Raw genomic sequence first — 16,725 nt, 5'->3', positions numbered from 1 at the left:
TCCATCCACAAACGGGCACCTTCAGACCCGTGCCCACATCACATTTTTAACCTGGCTAGTGCCACTATCACATCAGAGATTTGCAAGAATATCAAACTCTCCATCGAGACAACCACCTTGCAATCTGACTAGAAGCATGCAGAGATCAACCCGCTGCTTATAAGCCCTCACCTGACCCAAGGGAGTTGAAGAATTACAGACCCATCTCTGTGCTGCCTTTCCCAGCCAAGGTAACTGAAAAACAGATCCTACACCTCTCCCAGTCTGGATTCAGGAGCAACCACAGCACCGAAATGGCCCTCCTCGCAGCCACCGATGACATCAGTGCCATACTGGACCATGGAGACAAGGCAGCCCTCATCCTCCTCAACCTCCCTGCCACATTAACACAGTCTCCCACTCCACCCTCTGCACCATACTCCATGACGGCAGCATCCACTGCAAGGCACTGGAATGGTTTTAATCCTTCCTCACAGGAAGAACCCAGAGTGTCAGACTTCTGCCATTCCCCTCAGCACCCAAAGAAACATGCTGCAGTGTGCCACAGGGATTCTCACTACTCCTGACCCTCTTTAACATCTACATGGCCCCACTCACCAAAATTGTCAGACAGCATGACCTAAGGATCTTCTCCAATGCAGACAGCACCCAACTGATCCTCTGCTTGACTGCCGACCCATCAACAGCCAAGAGAGATTTCCGCAATGGAATGCGAGCAGTTGCCGCCTGGATTGAAACCAGCTGCCTCAAACTCAACTCAGGACAGAAATCCTCATAATCGGCTCCACCCCCTCTGCCTGGGATGACTGCTGCTGCCAATTGCCTTAGGAAACTCTCCCACCCCCACAGAACATGCACGCTTCCACACCCTGTGCCTCCTTCGGAAGATATTCAAGTGGATCTCCTCTGAGACAAGATAAATGGTCATCCACACTCTTGTCAGCAGCAAACTGGACTATGCCAATGCACTCTATGCCAGCATCACAAAGAAGCTTCCAACAAAACTACAGAGAATCTAGAACGCAGCAGCCAGACTAATCCTGGACATTCCCCATCACAGCCACATCTCCGCCTACCTCAGAGACCTGCACTGGCTCCCGATTGACAAACACATCACATACAAGCTAATGACACACACCTACAAGGCACTGCACAATATCGGACCAGCCTACCTCAATCATTACCTGTCATTCTACACCCCCACCAGGCAGCTCCAATCCTCCCAACTCGCCCTAGCCGCCATCCCGAGAATCAGGAAGAGCACAGCTGGAGGCAGATCCTTCTCCTATCTCACATCCCGGACATGGAACATGCTCACACTCAACCTCAGACAGGCCGCCTCACTGAAGCAATTGAGGAAGGAGCTCAAGACCTGGCTAATTGAATGAACAGCACTCCTGCAACAGCGCCTTCGGACAACATGGGTGATAAGCTGCACTATGCAAGTCCCTGATTGACTGATTTAAAAGCTGGAAAACAACACGAAAACCCTAGACCAAACACAGCAATGCACAAAATCATTGTTCGTGCTCTGGAATGGCTGAAAAGATAAAGACACACTTGTGCACAGGGCCAGCCACAAAGGTGAAGAACTTGTAGGTTGATTGCAGCAGCTTACACTTGAACTCCGCAGCACACTACTATGTATGCAGCACAGCTAGGCCACTACTTCATGCTATGCCAGATCCATATTCTCCTGCAACAAGCCATGCAGCATTGAGGTGGAAACAAGGCTGCCCAGCTCAAAGGGTGCAGCAAGAGAGGCAGAATTGTCAGAGTAAGACTGGAACCCCTAAACATGAGTCAGCCTGAGATCCTAAGGATGTTCCGGCTGGACATGGGCACTTCACAAAAACTACTTGCATCAGTAAGGGGTACCCTGGAGCCTGAAATGGGGATCCACACTGCCATTCCCCACTTCTGAGAATACTAGCTATGCTAGAATTCTTTGCAACAGGCACCACACAACAGACAGTGGGATGTTATTTCAAGTCATGAAATCACTTTTTGACATCCTCAACAGAATTGAAATGTTGATAAGGCATTGTTTTTGTTTGTTATTCCCTTCCATAGGCCTTTCAGTGGGGTCTCTAGCATGAGATGCCCCATCAGACTGCTATGATGTCTTTTTTATCCAATCCTCTGCCAGCATGTCCGACTTAGTATCTGTAAACTTGTACTTCTTAATTGTGCTGGGGTACATGATGGAAGATTTTGACAGTTTTCTGGTTGTAGTTAATGAGTGAAGTCAGGGGAGGACAATGGATTATGTTTGTCCTGTTTTAAGGTACTTTGGCCACACAAAATGACTGCCTGCACACAGGGCCAGAATTAGCGCTGTTGGTGCCCAGTGCAACAGTCCTTTTGGTGCCCCCCTTCCATGATGTCCTCCTCAGATTCCCTTACTACCACCCAGCAAAAGGGCCCCTCATCTCTCTATAGCCCTACTCTCACATACATTTCATTTGTTTTAAAGCACTTACTTTACTAATCCACTCAACTATCCACATAAAATACATATCTGATCTTTGCAGCAGACATATGAACCCTCTGTGGCTACTTCATGGTGAGTCAAAACTGCCACTAGACAAAACTGTAATCTCTCTTTCTAGCAGGAGCATTAATCACAAAAGTTATCTTGACATTTTTATTGCTGTCTGAAATATGGACGCACAATTAAACTCTACAGCAGGTGCTTTGAAATCATGATTTATTTCTAAACACAGCACCCCAAGCCCTACCTTTGTCAGTGCCTCCATCCAGGTACGTGCCCAGTGTGGCCACACTAGTATCATCACCCTATAGCCGGCCCTGCCTCCCACTCCAATCCAGAAGAGATGTGCTGGTGTGCTGTGAGGGTGTCCTGAGGTGGTTCTGTGTGATGCTCTGGCTGTTTCTACTCACCAAGGATTATGTTGCTTACTTCCAATGCCAGAGGAGGTAATGGATTCTGTTTATCCTATTTTAAGGAACCTTTACCACACAAAATGGCTTCCTGCATACTCCCGCCCAGGAAATTGGTGGTGCTGCTCTACGGAGGATTCCTGGGGTCCTTCTATGTGCTACTCTAGTTGTTTTCACTTTCCAAAGTTTATTGTATTTACTCCAGAGACTTCCTATGCCTCAAAAAGAGATGATTGCTGTTGTTTTAGGCAAGTGTTTTAGGCATGTGTTAAAGTATTTACTGTACCCAGTAAACAGGGCACATTTTACATTTATCACATGTGGTGTTGGGATGGGCACAGCCAACCCACATCCGTGATGGCTGCCTGGCTATGAAGTGCAGTTTTATGGCACCAAATCCATCAAGCTCTCCCGTACCTCACAGCCACACACCCGAAATGACTGCTGCCCAGCACCTGTGCTGTTTTCGGACTGGGCAGTGACTGGGGCCCTTCCTGCGCATCAGGAGGTGGTGCATCCCGCCCTGCCATGGTGACCGGTGCATCCACTGCAGCTGCCACACCTGCTAAAATGCCAGGCAGAAACTACCATTGCTGTTCCTCAGCTGCTGCCCATAAACAGCGCTTCCCATGAGAGGAAAGCATGGAGTGCGAATTGGATGCACGGCCCGGACTGGGGTGCTGCCCGGAGCTGATGCCACCTGGCAGGCGGTCCCCAGACTAGGCCACGCCTGAGCCCTCCTAGACTGGCATCGGCGGTGGAGGCGGTGATATCCTGCGCCTCTCCTAGGCATCGCTAGCAGGAGGGGGAGATTGAGGTGAGAGCACCATGCATGCCTTGCGGAGGGGTGACACTGTCCTTGCTACTGCACTAACTTGATGCCTGTGTAGAACTGTGGTGCTGACTTTTGGCCAGGGACTGTGCCAATGCAACTCAGCATTACCTGCGGACCGCACGCCTCCTTACTGGAAGGCACTATAACAGACCCACACGGCCTCATTCTACCTGATTGGGGACAAACTCCCACTGAGCGATGTGAAGGGGCCACCTGGATCTACATTTTCCAATTAAGGCTGCACTGGGCTGGACACGGCCGTTAAGGACCTCACTGCAACTGTGTTGCACGCCCCCTGGGCGTCGTGCCCCACACTACTGATCCCCGCAAGTGGGCTATACACATGCTTCTCTGTGACATCCACACTACCGCACCCCCTTTTAAAAAAAAATGTTTTCACCAGTGTGCCGCCATGGTGAGAGGAGATTCAGGGCAAATCAAACTCCCCTTTGAAAAGGTGGAGCGGGCTGGCGACGCGGGCCGGGACCCGGAAAGAGTGGCCAATGATTCTACTGCCAGGATAAATGCTATAATGGCTGAGTTGCGGGCCGGATTTCGAACTATTGATGCCCGCTTCGATACTCTGGCAGGCAGTCTTGACCAAATGGGGGAAAAACTTAACGGCCATTCTGCTCGTGTGGAGGGCACGGAGTAATGCATATCACCTCTGGAGGACTGCAATACCTCTCTTACCAAATGCATGGATAAAAAAGAACACCTCCTATAGACCCTTGCACTTAAAACTGAAAATTTAGAAGCCAGATCTTGCAGAAATAATATCTGCATAATGGGCAGAGTGGAATCCACCAACATTGGACGTCGGGATCAATTTGTTGAGCATTTACTGATGAACCTATTTGATTGCCAAAGCTTCACAGATACATGTCTGATGGAGAGGGCTCACCAATCGTTGGGGCCTCGCACACCACCACAGCCACTCATTGTCTGGCTACTGAACTGTCTGGGCAGAGACACGGCACTTAAGCTGGCCCATGAGTGCGGCCCTCTGAACTACCAAGGAGCTACTATCTCCATTTACCCTGACTTCACGTTGATGGTGCAAGAGGTCTGCTGGAAATTCCATGTCAAAACACTACTCTGGACAAAGGGGATCAAGTAGGGCATGCTGTATCCTGCCAGGCTCCGCATTGATGTGGGAGGGAAAGTCCACATTTTTGATAATCCAGCTGAGGCTTTCAGATGGATTATCAAAGTGGGAGTGTGGCCTAAATAGGACCAGATTTAACTATCCTGTACGACCAAAGCGGCGTGCTGCCCACCGCGCAATGACCTTCACTTATTTGGAGTGGCCTGCTAATAGATGCTGCTCAAGTTGCATAAAAACCAACTCTAACACGGTTACATCTCAAATACAGCAAGTGGGCATTGCTGAATGAGGCGTTGCCCGCTTCTCTGGTTTACACCAAATGTTAATGTTTTTCGTAATATATGTTCTTTTGTTTACCTTACTGCGATTCACCGAGCTGTTGTTGCTCGGTGTGGGTGGTGAGAGGATGGAATGTTGACTGGTTTGTTCTGTGTTTATGTGTATGTTTTTGCTCTGTTATCACTATGAGGGAGACTGCTCTAATGCCACAACTGACTCAACACACACAACTCACTAATGGTAATACCTATGGCTAAGACTCCCATAAACTGCAATACACCTAATGTTATCCCGTGCCTTACCTAAAATATACGGGGGTTGAATAACCCCTGTAAAGGAAAACAGGTTCTAGCCTACTTATAAAAGATTGCCTTTCTCCAAGAGACCGATCTCCGACTGAGTGACTCACCAGCCTTTGCCAAGGCCTGGGTGCATCAATACTTCTGTAGCTATAGCACCTCTAGAGGGGTCTGCACACTCATACACAAATCCATCCCCTTTAGCCTCCTCCACAATTTCTTAGATAGAGAAGGCCGCTATGCTTGACTCCACTGGTACACACCCCTTCAGTAAGCCTAAGTCTCTAAAGGTTTTTCAAGATATTAAAGACAGATTCTGTCTCCAAGATGCATGGTGCCACTTGCACCCCTCCACCCTCACATTCTCCTCCTACTCTGCCCCATATGCAGTCTGGACCCGTATTGATTATTGGCTTCTGTCAGTGAGCGTCCTTGAGTGGCTATGCAAGGTCCCATACCTACTCTGTATGCTCTCTGACCACGCTCTGGTCCAGATATCCTTAGACATACTGTAGGAAGCTGGCTCTCTAGATACTATATCAAAATGAGATATGGTGTGCACAGGGTCCAGGGGTTCCCCAGAGGCCAAAATAGATAATACTAATGCTCTCTTTTGTGGTAGTGTGGTTGAGCAGATAGGCTTATCAGAGGGTAATGTAAAGCATTTGTTGTACACACACAGTCAAGAAATGAGGCACACACAATGACTAACTCCGGACCAATTGTTTTTATATAGCAAAAATATATTTTGTTATTTTATTTCTAGAACCGGAAGAACTTTGTTGCAGGTAAGTACAGTTATAAGTAGGAATCAAACATAAGTATCAAATGTACTTTGTTTGGTTTTAGCCAATGACACAGTTTACAAGTAAGTAGCAATGTTCTATTTCAAAAGTTGACACAGTGCAATTTTTCATAGGAGTCAATAGAGTCCTGGGGGAAAGTGTTAGCACACAAAAACAGTAAAGTACACAACTAACTTTTCCAGTCTTTTGGATTTAGGATGTCCAAAGGACAAAGTTTTGGCTGACCCCAAAAGTACACCACCAGCAACAGGGGCTTGGCTGGGTGCAGAGGTCAAAGTTGGCATCGGGTTTGCAATGGAATCCCATGAGGACTGGGGGTGCTCGGTAGAAAGCAGATTGCATTGTGGTTCCAGGACACAGGCCTGGGGGGTTTAGGTCAGCATCATGGGGGCCACAGGATTACACCAAACACACACCCTTATTGGCACAGCGGCGGCCGGGTGCAGGGTGCGAACACAAGGCTGTGCGCCAAATGCTTTTCAATAGGGGGATGTCTGGGGTCTAGGGGCTCGGTTCCTGAAAACCACAGGCTGGACAAGGAGGAGGGCTGCCTGCTGAATGTTGCTGGTCCGTTAGTCGGATTTCCCAAGGCCTGGCGGGTGCAGGGGTATCTTTAGGCGTTGGGAATTTTCGTTGGATCCGGTTGCGGTCTGGGGGTGTCAGAGTCACCAGATCCTCAGGGTCTGCGCACATTCCCAACACGTCCACCACTGAACAGCTCCAAGACTCTGATAGATAAATCACAGAGGCTAAGAGAGTTCAAGAGGGGAAGAGGGGATTAGGAAGGGGACAGCTGGGAAGGAGACCTGTAGTAAGAAAAAGGTTAAAACACACAATATGAAAATTACATCTCATGAAATCAATACTAGACTATGACTCTAAGCCTAGTCATTCAGAAAACATGAACAACCTAAGAATTAGGCTTAAAATAACTAAGTTTCAAGATGGCTGGATACCTGTAAGGGAATCAAGATGGATTAAATGAAACTTTCAAATTCAAGTACTTTCCTTTACATGAGAATCAGGAAAAAACATTCTGAATAAGTTCTAAACCAGTCATATGAATCCTTTTTTGAGAATGCATACTAGGACCATGCAATATTGCATCTAGAAACTCTGGTCTTCTGTGTTCTCTTGAAATGTTTCAACATGAATTGCGTATATTGCAAATTTTCATATATATAGTAAACACCATAAAAGGATTGTGCACCATGAATAACACAATATAGATTCAGGAAACAAATCACACAACTTGTCAACTCGAATATTACCTAATAAATGTCTTAGAATAAATGGCATACAATGAACAACATGAATTAAGCTCGAAGAGAGAATTGTGCGTCTTGCCGATTCGAGTGCCACCATGTAAAATGTCAAGAAATGGTAGCACGCAATGAATATCAAGGTTAAATCACCATTAAACGAATCGCGTGTCTTGCAGATTCGTAAGCCACGATGTAAATGGCAAAAAATAACAGCACGCAATGAATAACAAGATTAAAGCACCATGCAAACGAATCACGCGTCTTTTGCTGATTCTTAAGCCACCATGTAAATGTCAAGAAATGGTAGTGCGCAATGAATAACAAAGTCAAATCATCATGAAACGAATTGCGCGTCTTGCCGATTCGCAAGCCACCATGCAAATGTCAAGAAATGGTAGCGCGCAAAGTAATCTGTTAATCATTAAAGAATTAGGCCAAGAATATGAAAGTTCTCGATAACGGCGTTGGGAGGTCAGCCCAACCACCGTCTTACCGCCCAGAACAAGGATCACCAATGAAGAATGAAGGGCAGAGGCCTGGAAGATCAAATAGGCCACCGGGACAGGAGCTCAGAAAGTAGCTGCTGCTCTGCACCGTGACCTCTGAATAGTGGGCACTTGGAGCTGGGCTGGCTCCCTTTTATAGGGTCTTGGCCCAGCCCACAACCACACCCAGGCATGCTGCAGGGAAAGTCTCTGGAAGGCCCTGGAAAGAGACCACACCCTAACACACTCTGAAAGCCTGCAGCAACACATTGCAAATTAACAGTATTTGTAAACACATAAAAAATAAGTCTTTAGGATTAAACTCTGGTTTGGTCAGCCAAACCACCGTCTTACCGCCCAGAACAAGGAGCACCAATGAAGAATGAAGGGCAGAGGCCTGGAAGATCAAATAGGCCACTGGGACAGGAGCTCAGGAAGTAGCTGCTGCTCTGCACCGGGACCTCTGAATAGTGAGCACTTGGAGCTGGACTGGCTCCCTTTTATAGAGTCTTGACCCAGCCCACAACCACACCCAGGCATGCTGCAGGGAAAGTCTCTGGAAGGCCCTGGAAAGGGACCACACCCTAACACACTCTGAAAGCCTGCAGCAATACATTGCACATGAACAGTATTTGTAAACACATAAAAAATAAGTCTTCAGGATTAAGCACTGCAATGCAAAAGGTTAAACAACAACATATCAGCACAATGCATAAATTACGTTGTTTTGAGGTTGCTGGGTTTTTGCATTCTAGTCGCCAATAGAGCGCGCACTGCCCTGGTGTTGACAGGGGGCCCTCTTGTTTCAGGCTGCAGGCATTATTGTGTTGGCCAGGAGGAATCAACCTAGGGTAGACACAAGGTTGGAATCACCTGGGAACCTGCTCTGGACCGGTGGGCCACCTGGACATAGGCCATTGGAATTGGGTGCAGAGTGGGCAGGACTCGCGGATCCGGGGGGTTTTGGAGTCTTTGTTGGAGGTTCTTGTGGACAGGGCCGCTGTTCTCTGGAGTTCTCGGTCCTCTGCTGGGCAGGTAGTCCTCTGGGGGTTTCTAGAGGTCACTGATCCTGCAGGATGCATTGCCTTTTTGTAGCAGGGCTTCTGAAGCTGCAGACAGCTGGCATCAGCTTAGCAGTCCTTCTTGCTTCTTTTCTTCTTGAGGTCACCAGAAATCTGATGAGCTGGGTTCAGGGGTGCCCTTCAATCCTAAATTTAGGGGTATCATAGGGGTAGAGGGCAGTAGCCAATGGGTACTGTGCCTGAGCGCTGAGGGTGGCTACAGCCTTCCTGTGCCCGCTCCCTGGGGGCACATTCCTAATCCTATTGGTCCCTGTCCTCCAAACCAAGATGGAGGATTCTGCAGGAAGGGGGTCACTTCAGCTCTGGACACCTTATGGGTAGTTCTAGCTGGAGTGGTCACTCCTCCCTGTTTTTCCTAATTTTCCCACGGGACTTGCTGCCCCAAAAGTGGGGCTTCATCGGGGGACGGGCATCTCCACTAGCTGGAGTGCCCTGGGACAATGTAACAGAAGGCCTGAGCCTTTGAGGCTCACCAGCAGGTGTTGCAATTCCTGCAGGGGGAGGTGTGAAGTACTTGTCTTTTAGTGGCAGGCTGGCACAGACTGGTCAGCCTTACACTAAAGGGTTGGTTAAAATAAAAGGAGGATCTCTCAGACGCCCTTTGGGTGCATTGTATAATAAATCCTGGCATTAGTGTGGGTTTATTGTGCTGAGAAGTTTGATACCAAACTTCCCAGCCTTCTGGAGCTGTGGAGTTCGTACTGACAAACTCCCAGCCGATGTACTTAATATGGACACACTACACTTACAATGTCTAAGAAAGGACTTAGACACCGTAGGGGCATTGCTCATACAGCTATGCCCTTACCAGTGTTATTGTGTACCCTGCCTTAGGGCTGTAAGGCTTGCTAGAGGGGTGATTTACCTATGCCACAGGCAGTGCTTTGTGGGCATGGCACCCTTGGATGGATGGCATGTTGATTTAACCTTTTTTACCCCACCAGCACACACAATATCCAATGGCAGTGTGCCTGTGCTGGGTGAAGGGTTCCTTTAGGGTGGCACAATACATGCTACAGCTCTCAGGGACCCTCCCCAGTCACAAAGCCCTTGGTGCCACTGGTACCTTTTACAACAGCTGGTTGCCAGTGGTGCCAATTATGGGAACAATGGTACAGTATAGGGAAAGAACACTGATGCAGGGGCCTGGTAAGAAGTATCCCAGCACACTCTCAGTCAAGTCAGCATCAATATCAGGCAAAAAGTGGGGGGTAACCATGCAAAAAGGGGCCCTTTCCTACATATGCCTGTCCAACGCAACCTGGAGAGACGTTGGCACTTTCCCAGTAATGCTCTGCCAGATACAGTTTTCTGCACCGAACTTAGGGAGGCCATACTCAAATATTTTCAGCTGAATACTGGTTCAGTATCCTGTCAGGCCACCTTATGGGAAGCCTTCAAAGTATACATTCCAGGAGTTTGCATACCCAAACATGCAGGACTCCTTCGGGACATTCGAAATAGCATCCGCAGAGTGGAAGATAAACTTACTGAACTGGACAGACCTGCTGCTGGGACAGCAGCCAAGAACACCCTTAATGAGCGTTCGCAACTATTGGAGGAGTTCTACTCTCCGCGGAACTTGAGGTCTCCTATTGAGGGAAATATACCAAGGCTTGTCGCTATGGCGAGGGTGAGTACCCTGGGGCACACTGACCAATCTCCTATGCCCTCACCGAAACCCCACTTCTATCACAGAGCTCGCCACACTTGATAATGCCAGTGCTAACACTACACCTGACATACTCACGATTCTTATGCACTACTACCAAGACCTATACTCTACTACTCTCTCAGGGGACAGTGACAATAGGACAACTTACCTTCAGGAGGTAGTTATGGTCTGGATTTAGGGCACGCAGTGCCAATTCCTAAGTGAGACGATCTCTGCTGAAGAGATCAGACAAGCCATAGATGCACTGGATGGAAGCAAGGCCCCTGGCCTCGACAGCTTTACTGGCAGTTTCTAGAAAATATCAAATTCTGACTCCACTTCAACAAGAGATGTACCCTGCGGGCCCTCGAACATTGGGCACTGCATCCTTCCCTCTGTGAGGAGGTTATCATGCTCTTATTAAAACAGAATAAAGACCCAAACAATGCACATCACATCGCCCCCCTGTCCCTGTTGAATTTCGACAACAAAATATTAGCAAAGATCATTTCTACACGACTTTTACAGATAATTGACCGAATCATCTCTCCAATACAGACCGGATTTGTCCCCCACAAGTCAACTGCATTCAACCTGCCTCTCGGTACTCTCGATCCTCCACCACATTTTCCCTGCCATCCTATCAGCTGTGACCCTTCTAGACGCTGAGAAGGCCTACAATTCCTTGGAGTGGCCATTCTTCTGAGCAGTGTTGGAAAAGCTGGGCCTCCAAAAAGGGCTTTACAGCACTCACCATGCTCCTATACTCACGTCCAACAGCCAGACTTCGGGTGAATGGTGTACTTTCAGACCCATTCCCGATTGCTAGGACAAGGATGCCCCTGTTGCCCTTACTTTTAATAATAGCCATGGACCCGTTGGCTCGCCATTTGCAGGCCAAATATATACAGAAAGGGCTCCAGTTCAAACAATTGCAAAAAGAACAGATGGTGGACGGAATGCTGAACAATGCAAACATTCACCCAAGTCACAAAGATCTGGGTTTAATACATCGTTTTTTGGCAGTTCGAGCTGGACTGCTCCCATGGGGAACAGGGTCAAGATTGATTTGCACATGGCTGGGTCCAAACTGAAATGGCATGGTGAGCAAAAAAACTGATAGATTAAATCCAGATCTGTGACTGGGGGTGAATGTTTGATTTGGTCTACATTCTGTCCATCATCTGTTCTTTTTGCATCCGGTTCAAACAAGGCACACTGTTGCTCTCCATGTTTGCAGATTACATATTGTTAATTGCATACAGCCCAAAACCTCCACCCCCTCATTGCTGAAATCACACGGTTTGGGACATTCTCAGGATTACACATTAACTAGGCAAATTCCAAACTAGTCCCTCTGTCTGATGCCACTGCCGCTACCCTTTGCGAGTACCCGTTAAAGTGGTGAGAGTACACAACCTAGTAACTGGGCATTATTATACATAAGCATAAGGACCAGATCCTTCGACTGAGTTATGGGCCTGCAGTAGAGAAACTGCCTGTCCAGCTTGAGCCCTGGATACGACTCCCCCTTTCACTTACAGGACGAGTGGCAATATTTAAAATGGTTGTTCTGTCCCGGTTTCTATACCTCTTTCTTAATATCCCAATACCACTAACCAACACCTTTTTTTCTCAACTTCAAAGCCTACTAACTCACCTGATCTGGGCCAGCAAGGGACTGCAAGTCAAATGGGAAACTATGATCTTGCCCCTGGATAGAGGAGGTCTCGGAGTACCTTATTTTCAAACATATTATCTCGTAGCCCAGGCTCAGCTCGACAAAAACACGTGTACCATACAGATGCCAGGGTTCCCGATTTGTACCCCAAAAGAACCAAGCCGATGCTAACCCTTTATCATCCCTCTTTCCATGTGGTCTTAATTCATACCCTGAGGATATCAAACACTGTCCACTTACCTGCTAGGCGTCAAAGAAACTTAACCGACTGCTAGGGACAGCACCGCTCTACTCACACCTTCTGTTTCAAAACTCTTGGCTTCCACCTACCATAGAACGGGTGGTCCACCACACACTCCAAAAATATATGACCTTACCACAACTGGGGACTCATTCCCCAATGGTTGCTCCTTGACACACTCCTTAGACCTCAGATTTTCTACAGCCATTTGGACCTTTTTGTCCTCAGACGCATACATGCTGCGCTGCGTGCCTGTATTCCTTTCTACGCCCGGGCCTCAGATGATTTCACTCCACTGACAGCTCTTATCAGACAAGGAGGAGGGACACACCATATCCCAGCTCTATAAAACCTGCATGACCCTAAAACATGCACATGACTGACGGATGCAACACTGTTGGGAACAGGATTTTGGCTGCCTGCTGACAGACAATGTGTGAGTATAGGGCTGTTCCCAAACCAAGCTTGTATCACTGAGCCATCGCCACAAACTACTCCATTAAAAAAAATTCTAACAAGCATATGTTACCCAGCTAAACTCGCAACTCACAAGTTTTGACCCCACTAGATCACATAACTGCCATAAGTGTGGTGGAACACCTACCACTTTCGCTCATATGACATGGTCCTGTCCCCAGCCCACCAATACTAGGACAACGTATTAACTTCGCCTACTGGCACTACTAGGACATGTGGCTGACATTCCCCCCTCGATAGGCAGATCCACAGCAATTGCCCTGTTGCTTGCCAAACGTGAAGTGGTCATACACTGTGGAAGCGCCAGACGACCCACTGTAAATGCATGGCTAACTAGCGTCATCTATTGCGACACCACCGGTGAGGTATACACCACTTTACAACCACCCACATGGAGTCCTAAAGATATATGGAAGCCCTTGAAAGACTATCTATTGACACACACGTCAGACTCGCAGGATACACACAATCTCACTAATTATAGTTGGTGGGTGCTCGTTGAACTACACTGGGGTACTAGGAGTCTTTCCTATCTCTTACCACCAGCTACGTGGCTTCTTCACACAATAAAAGCACCGCTCTCCTTGATGTAACCTGTTTCCCATTTAATAACCGATGCTATGCTAATTACTTATGTATGAACAGTGCGAATGTTTTTTCTATGTTATTACTCTGGGAAATGTTTAAATAAAGTTTTATCACGTGCTGTTGGGTGGCTCATTTTTATCACGTGGTAAATACCGATTCCGTCGCGCACAGAAAAAAGCCCCTCCTAATTAGTGTTATTTAGTGCGCAGATTATTTACCGAACCCAGTGGAATGGGTATTTAACAAGTGTTCGATATTTGTGTTTTTTTGTTTTATCTTCTGACTGGTAATTCGGGCCTTACTATCTCCAAATTCAGCTGCAGGTCATGTTTGGCTCTCTGGAATTAAGACATTTTGCCACAGGGTGATGAGCACTGGAATACTGTGGATTTGTGACAAGCTGCTCAAGTGATGTCGAGACAACCGTAGTGTTATTTGGGTATCTTTAAAATTGTATTAAACAAATGATAAAGGTCATATTAGGATAGATGATGGCTTCTATCTTCGGCAAAAACGCAGTGCTAAAGATTTGGATGAACTAATGAGTCAGCATCATTAGACTCTGCTAGAGGTTTGAGAGCGGGGATGCATGATTGGTCTTCATTTTTCAGTCCTGTTGCACTTTTTATTGAAAACGCTCTTGAAATGTCTGTCTTACGTCTAAATACGTTTAAACATCCTCTGACAAAGCACTAATTGAAGTCATCCAGCTGCCGAGCTTAATTGCTAATTAGTCATGTGTGAAGAAACAATATTTATGGATATATTGTGTTTTTCATTTTTAAACTTCGTAAAAGTAAATATTTATAAGAGTTGCAGCTTTGATTCAAGTGAGAGACCTCACCCCTATGCAAACTAGAGCGCTGTCTGAAAATCGCAGGATGGTAAGCGAAAAAATATCACGTTTTTAACTGTGTGTTTTAATACTCACGTGTCATCCAGAGAGGCCATTTCTGAAAGTTCTAGAACATTGCTGCGGCATTCCTTAACCAAAGATCAACCTGTTTGCTGGTTTCTGTTCTGTTTGCAGCACTTAACCCACCACCTAGTTCACACTCAAGGAATGACCAATATCTGCCAATTTTGTATTCAACAATGCAGAGTACACAAGACAAACTGTGCCAGAGAAGATATGCAGACGACAAATATCAACCCAGGGAGAAACGCCCACCCCGACATCCTGGCAAAAACAGGGAGAGCAATAGTCCATGGACAAAAAGGAAGATAATATGAAAAAGCTGATGAGCTGAGTTCAACGTGAGAAGCCAGCCTTGATTTACTTACTACCTGAATTGGTTTGGCATTTCATTTTAAATTTGAAACACATATCCCGACAGGAAGAATTTTGACTGACACCTACAATCCTATACAAATGCAGCAATTCGTAGTTTCTAATTCATTTGTATAAAAACCTGGCAGTAAACCTCGTAAGCTGGGAGGGATGTGTGGATGTTGGAGAGTTGGCTGGCTCCTTACTGTGATTTTGTAAGCAGCTCAGCTGGTTTACGCAAGCATAACTATCACCGTGTTGGACCTGACCCTCTCGGCTGGGTAACCCCTCACTCCCCCTCCCTTTTTTGCTGAATTTTGCTGGCCTTAAGACTCTGAACTTTACCACTGCTAACCAGTGCCAAAGTGTGTGTGCTCTCTCCTTAAAACATGGTAGAATTGGCTTGCACCTAATTGGCATATTTAATTTACTTGTAAGTCACTAGTAAAACAGCTCCTGAACTCAGCTGCAGAGAGTTCCTGACCCCCAAGTGATGCTTTTCAGTTCCTGGGCCCTTTGTGTGGCTCACAGGCACTGAAAGCACTCTTTTGGGCTCTTTGCAACCAAGAACAGGCCCGCCCTCTCAGAGACTGCACCTCTTGTGCCGAAAATCATTGTGAGCTGCCGCCAGCCCAACTCTCCACACTGCAGCATCGTCTCCTCATAGGGGATCGCCAATGCAAAGCTCCAGCTCACCCATCTGCTGTGCCTGGCTTACCCTTTGCACCACACTGACAGCCTCCCACAATTCTCTCCTTGCTCCTAGTGGCCCTCTCCAACATGAATAGGACTCTTGGCACAAAACCTGAGAAGGTAAACCTGTAGCAGGACTAACCTAGGACTGAATCCAAAGAGGCTGGAGTGAAATTTTTGAATTGGACCCGGTCCAGTGCAATCAGATAGCTGCGGTAGGCGCTTCGTGCTTTTAGGTGCTATTTTACACTTTAATCTTTCAAGACTTATAACTCCAGTTCTACTGATTAGATGTTTTTTGTTTTGGTCTTGTTTTATGTATCAAATTCAGCTCTGTTTTTCTAACCTGATGTTGGATCTTGTGTGTGTTCTTTTCACTGTTTTACTATTTGATGTGCTACATAAATACTTTATACATTGGCTCTAAGTTAAGCCTGACTTCTCTGTGCCGAGTTACCAGGGCGATAGGCACAGGTTGATTTGGGGTTTGCTTCTGCTTACCCTGATGAGGATTGTGGTTGCTGCATGACCAGGGCTCACGCACTAGTCAACCAGCTACCCAGTTTCTCACTCCCAGTCTTATTTAGCTTTGTATGTCTCTTCAATATTTAAATTGCTTATGTTATATTTAGAGTTTTTTGAGGGGTTCTCTGTCACTCTACCCTATCCATGGCAGTGACTACAACTCTTAGTGAATTGCCCTGACTCCATTTTCAGCAGTTACATTTCTTTGAAGTGCTGTGATGCAGGCACCGGTCTCTTGTCCTACTCTCTTAATCAGCTATGACTGCAAGCAGGCTTGGTACCTTGTGTTAAGGTTGCAATTAGGGGTTTCTTTAAAATAATATAACCCGCATAAGATGCCCCCCCATAAATTTGTTTGACCTTAGGGTTCATTCTTTTCACAGAATATGCACTTAGAAAATAATCCTTTAACCTGAAGAGATGATGGTTGGGTCAGGAATTCAGGTTGCTAAACACTTATGAAGAGTGAACTGTCATGCCTAATTGCTAAATATCTCCCTTTTACTATTGTTTATTTAGGCGAAGATCCAGGT

The sequence above is a fragment of the Pleurodeles waltl genome, chromosome 1_1 (genome assembly GCF_031143425.1).
Source record: "Pleurodeles waltl isolate 20211129_DDA chromosome 1_1, aPleWal1.hap1.20221129, whole genome shotgun sequence".
NCBI classification, from domain to species: Eukaryota; Metazoa; Chordata; class Amphibia; order Caudata; family Salamandridae; genus Pleurodeles; species Pleurodeles waltl.
The sequence above is the reverse complement of the archived record's forward strand: the minus strand, read 5'-3'. Positions refer to the sequence as shown.